The sequence below is a fragment of the Carya illinoinensis genome, chromosome 9, assembly GCF_018687715.1.
Source record: "Carya illinoinensis cultivar Pawnee chromosome 9, C.illinoinensisPawnee_v1, whole genome shotgun sequence".
In the NCBI taxonomy this organism is placed as follows: domain Eukaryota; kingdom Viridiplantae; phylum Streptophyta; class Magnoliopsida; order Fagales; family Juglandaceae; genus Carya; species Carya illinoinensis.
In genome coordinates this window covers 28,681,797-28,687,843 of record NC_056760.1, presented here as the reverse complement: position 1 = coordinate 28,687,843, position 6,047 = coordinate 28,681,797, and positions in this window count along the sequence as shown.

Sequence of the window (6,047 nt, the reverse complement as noted above, 5' to 3'; positions counted from 1 at the left end):
CAAAACCCGATTCAGTAGTGGGATCAAACACTCCACTGTCTAAGAAAGTAAAAAAGAAACCAAAAAATGATAGATAGGGAGATTCGAAGAGACTCGAGAGCCAGGCCTCTTCTCTAAAGTCTAGGCTTGCTCCTTTCCCCACAAAAAAAAAAAAAATGATTGGTTTATAGAGCAACCATAAAGAACCTCTGGCAGATTTTTTTTATTTAACAACTCTCTTAAAATAACCCTTTTATCCTTTTCTCTTAAGAGTCTCACCCTAGCAAAAACCCAGCCCAAAGGGGGTTTGGCTCCACCCCCCTCCTAGTTTTTTGTTTGTTTTCCATTTTTTTTTCCAGTTTCTAGTTTGTTTGTTTTCCAATTTTTTGTTTTCTATCCAAAGCATGGACAAATGTTGATTTGCTGTTTTCTAGAGCTTAGTGACCACCACGTGACCCACTGCAAGATTCCCAAACCACTGATCCTTCAAACGGCCGAAGATTTTCATTGAACAGAGCAGCTTGTGAGTCATATGTGCAGATCAAAGCGCGCATTAGATCCACACACTACCACACCAAGAAGCTCCTGTTGTGGAATTTATGGGACCAGGGACCTCGATTTCTTCAGACTCGACTGTCCGCCATGCTTCTAGCATAGCGCATGGTGCTTGTACCTAATGCGCCACCACATTCTCTTTGCTTCATGTATTTCATTTTCCTTCAAACTGAAAAGGCGGATCTACAGTTTTTCAGTACACTGGAGGCATCCTAAAAGTCTACCGGATTAGATTTAAGTTATAATTCATCATTTTCACATCTATTTTTATGTTTACTGTTATTTCCTTTTATTTTAGGTAATAATAATAAAAAATAGTCTCTTGGACATTTTGCCCATAGAATGTAAGTCCTCTCTTTCTATAGAGGGCGGGGTATGAAATCTCTATTTGTCTATAGAGAGCTTTAGTAGTTGTTAAAACCATGCTGGTCACAAAGAAATTTGTGTACTAGAGAGTTTCAAAAGTAGTAGTTGTCTTGTAATCTAGTAATTTCCCTATATGTATCATATCAAAGATGTAACTTCTCTTTCATGAATGAATAAAGTATGTTTCCTATAAAAAAAAAAAAGAAAAAAAAAAAAGATAAAGAACCTCTGGCATATAGCTGAGAGAAACCCTAAAAGGACTAAGACCAACAACATAAGACTAGAAGAAGAAAAGGAAGAGGAAGAAGAAGTTACCGTGTTGGCTGTTGTTGGAGATCTAGAGAGAATAAGTGAAGAAAGAGCTACTACCAGCCAACCAAGGGCCTGGCAGGAACCAAAACCAATAGAAGAAGGAGCTACTACCAACCTACCAGCCTAACAAGGTTGAGGAGAACTGGAGAAGAGAAAAATTTTTGTGAGAGACTCAGAGATGGCCTTGGATGCCATAAGAGTCCAAGACAGTTGAGTAGTTGGTGGCGAGGCTGCGACTCATGAGGGACTGAGGTGGCTGCGTGAGTTAGGGACCTAGGGTTTTGAAGATGAATCTAAGAAGTGGGAATTTGTCATATGAGATTGTGAGTTTTAGAATTTGTGAGGCGAGGGTTAGACGTGAGAGTCGCAAGGCATAGTTTAGTTTAGGATTTTTTAGTTTTTAGGTTAAGGGTAAAAATGTAATTTTAATTTTCTTAACAGGTCATAACGAACTAACCCCTTAGTGATTCATTAAGAATAGGTCATAACATGTCTTAACAAGTCAATCTATTTTGACCTGAACTTATAAGGCTAAACCCAAACCACTATTATCATGGCTTATTAATGTTGAGTTAACGGGTCGTGTCATATATTGCTACCCCTAGTGCACGCCTTGTCCCATCAACCCACTTCATCTCTACTATTCTTCTGTCCTGAAGATATATGGACAACCAAGATTCAAGATCACCCTTTCAACCAATAAGAGGTTAGGATCCATCAAGAACATGATTGATAGTCCTATCGTATGAACAACATTGGATGATAGTTAACATCTAACTTTAGAGATTGTGAAGTACTTCAAATACACTTTCTTTTCTTCAAGGACTTCAAAAAAGCTGAGAGCTCAGAGTATTCATCAACCGAGATACTGTCACCACCAATGCAACCATTAGTATTTAGAATAAGGTAGGTTCACTCCTACCACTATGCTGGTAATGTAAGGTAAATGTTAGCGATATGTTTAGCATTTCATATTCTATCCTTTCTCTTAGGAAAATGCATTTTTTGTTCATTATGATTAATGACTAACTTGCTGATGTAATTTTAAAGAGTTGTGATTTTCAATGCCAATATGATGTGATTTCAAGGAGAGAGAAAAAGTTGGGTTTGGGCTCCTGGGGAAAAAGGGGAGGGGGAGAGAGAGAGAGAGAGAGAGAGAGAGAGAAGCTGAAATAGTTTAAGTTATGATGTTTTATTGGGTTGTGGGAAATGAGAGAGAAAAAGTTAAATAAAACTATTATAAAATTAAAATATTATTAGAATATAATTTTTTAATATTATAATTGTTTTGAAATTTTAAAAAAATTGAATTATTTTTTGTGTTTTGTTTGGAAGTTTGGGAAAGTTGTAGATGAAAAAGTTGAATAATTGAAATTGAAAAGTATTGGTATTTGAGTAATGTTTGGAAATGAAATGAGATGAGATGAGATGAGATGGGATGGAATGAAACCTCTTCCAAACAACCTATGACTCCCCCAAATTCCATTTGGGATTCGTCGAATTCTAAAGCATCGGGACATGAAATACAAAGTTACCTACCTCGTTCATGACAAATAAAGATATAATGCAACTAGCATGCATCTAACAATATGCACTATTCGCAATGGATATTTTTTTTCTTTGAACAATACTATGTATCAGAAATAACATATCCAAAAACCGTAAACATATTTCATAAAATCCACATAACAGACGTTCAAAAGTTATAGTGTATGTCCAAAGATCTGTAACATCACGAGTACTAGAGACAACGCTCATTAAGCACATACAAAGACTACTATAATATACTAGCCAAGTCCTTTAGATAGCTCGTGCAACTTGGCCAAGGAAGCCAACAGACTATCGATGAAACGAAGCATCAAGGTTATAAGCGCCGCATCGTTGCATTGACGTCTAATCGACCTCCTCTAGTCGACCCTCGGTTGCATCTCATGATCCTGGCATATGATCTCCCATTCCAAGAATGGTAGTTGGGACTATCAAATGAGATTTGATTACAAATCTCAGTAAGTTAACAAATTATCTTAACTAGCAGTGTACAGATGCATGCATGGCAGTAAAACATGAATGCTAAAGTGAACACGCGTAAACGTGATGTGCTTGGTAATTGACATGACGTGAGCTGACATAATATAAAGCCATATTAGTTTATGAATTTATTTTTATAGGATCTATTTGTAACTGTAACACTTTTTAAGTATCTACCCTTAACAAGAAAATGTAACAACATAAGGTATAATGTCATAGCTGGTAAGCATTAGAAGATCAAATGTCTACCAATTTGCTTTTCGTGTGGTTATATTTGTGCTTACTCTTTTTGTTTCTATTATAAGTGGAGAAAAATTATCTTCAAGTACGAATATTTTAAAAACTAGACTTCACAACAAAATTAAAGATAAATTTCAAATTGATTCTTTGATGATGTACATTGAAAAAGAAGTCTTTGTGAAAAAGAATTATAAATAATTTTCAAGATCTAAAATAACATCAAATTCAAATTTTATGGGTGATTGAATTGAAATGTAAAATATATTAAGATACAATCATTTTGTATTATTTTGATTTTTTTGAAATATGCTAAGACACGATATGAAATTTTAAAATTTCTCATTTGCGTGTTGCCCTCCATCTCAATATATTTGTTATTATACTTTGGCTTCCTTTCATCTTTGTTTATTATTTCATCACTAAATCAAACAAGATGATTAGATCACACGTATAGGTATGCTAGTAAGGATTTTATGCCTAGTTGAAACACGTTACCATAGAAAATAAATTGGTGGATATGATAAATTAAAGACCAATCATGAATTAACGCATAAATTGAAACCTTAAAATAAGAATTGCATTTTGTAAAATGATAACAATGTTAGTCCAACAACTATTATTTATTTTTATGAATTATGGTAGTGTAGAAAATAAGATGAATATAATTGCTATTTTTTCCAAATAATATTATATAGGAATAATAATAATAATAATAATAATAATAATAATAATAATAATAATAATAATAATAATAATAATATAATTTTTAAAAATCTAAAAAGAAAGTTTGTGAATTATAGTACATAAAGTGATTGCATCGAGTGAGCAACAATATTTCACATTGGAAGAGCAACAAGTGCTCGCAACCCAGGAGAGAAGAAGTTCAAGACCGAGGCGAGCATAAATACAAGAATAAGGGCCTACGTTCCCAAAAGATAACATGGCGGGCACTCAAAGGATCCCATCACGAGTAAATAATGAAGTTCGCCCCAAGCAACAAAGTAACATCATGTGCGATCTTTATAGCTCACCTAATAGAATGAGCATGGCAGGAATATCATGGGTGAATACTAAAATTCAACCCCAAGTAGCCGACATACGAGCCCTTAGTTTGCTCATTCACCAAAGCTAGGGCAAGCAATGAAGCTCGGCCCATTGTTGTGGACACAAAGGCTGCAACCAAGGAGGTTTCCATTGAATGAACAACTAGAAAGCTTGCTCCGAGCTTTCGCCCACTGGTCGGACAAGCAACACAATGCTCAGGTTAATCGAGTGGGACAAGAACATAGCCCTAGCTTGGGATCATTAAGTAAGCTCAGTCTAACCAAGACATTGCTCAGGATAATTGAGCAGCACAAGGAAATAAAGCTTGCTTGGGATCATTGAGCAAGGCAAGTCCGACAAATACAATGTTTGAGATAATCGAGCAACGCAAGAAAATAACCCTTACTCGAAATCACCAAGTAAGACCAATCTGGCCAATACACTACTCATAATCACTTAGTAGAGCAAGAAAATAAGTCTTTCTTGGGATCACCAAGCATGCTAGTCCAATCCAAATATTGCTAAGGATAACCGAGCAACGCAAGAATATACCATTGTTCGGCATCACCGAGTAAGATCAGTCTGATCAAAACATTGTTTGAGAAAACCAAGCAAAGTAATAAATAACTCGAGAGAGAAGAAATTCGCGCTCGAGGCAAGCATAAACGCTGGCATAGAAAACGACCATAGTGTGGTCACCTAGGGATGAGCAACACTATCATGCACCAAGCAAGAGAAGATTGCTCTTAACTTGAGTTGAGCACCTTGAAGAGCAATAGTGCTAGCTCCAAGGCAGGCATTTGTCAAACACATATGTCATGCAGACCCACCCCACTTTGTGCAGACAACCCCATTCTGCAACCCAGCTCGCCTGCCCAATCTACCATCTTGCTAGGTGATGGGTAAGTAACCTAATTAGCGATATAATATATGTATGTTTTAGAAAAAATAATCTATATAAACCTAAAAACCCTAATTTTTCTTCACATCAACTCCTCTCTCCTTCCTCTCACATTGACACCCCTCTTATCTTCTTTCTCCTCCTCGTCTTATTTTCTTCTTCTTTTTATCCTCCTCCTAATCCTCTTCTTTTATGGAATCTCCACAGCCACGACCAAGCCATGATCGTGGGTCACAGGTCGCTGCTGCATCGATCCAACGGCCAATTGCAACTGTGAGTCTCTATGCAAATCCATGGTCAGTCGCGCTCATAGGTCTCTATGCAAACCCACTGGCCATGATATATTCGATTTTTGTTTAGCGAATTCTGGAAAGGCCTTATGCCCAGGGACCGAATGGGGTACCCCATATGTGGGATGGTGCGGGGGAGCTGGGTTGGCAAGTGTCCCTCACTCATGCAAGGGCGGGGAACAGATGGGGTAGTTGCGCGCCCACCCGCCTGCCCAGGGCGAGTAGTAGCTTTTTAAAACAATCTAATCCATCATAAAACTCAAGGATAAAAGTGTAATGTAGCCATCATTCATAAATAATTATTCATAGACCGAAAAACACTTTTGTAATAT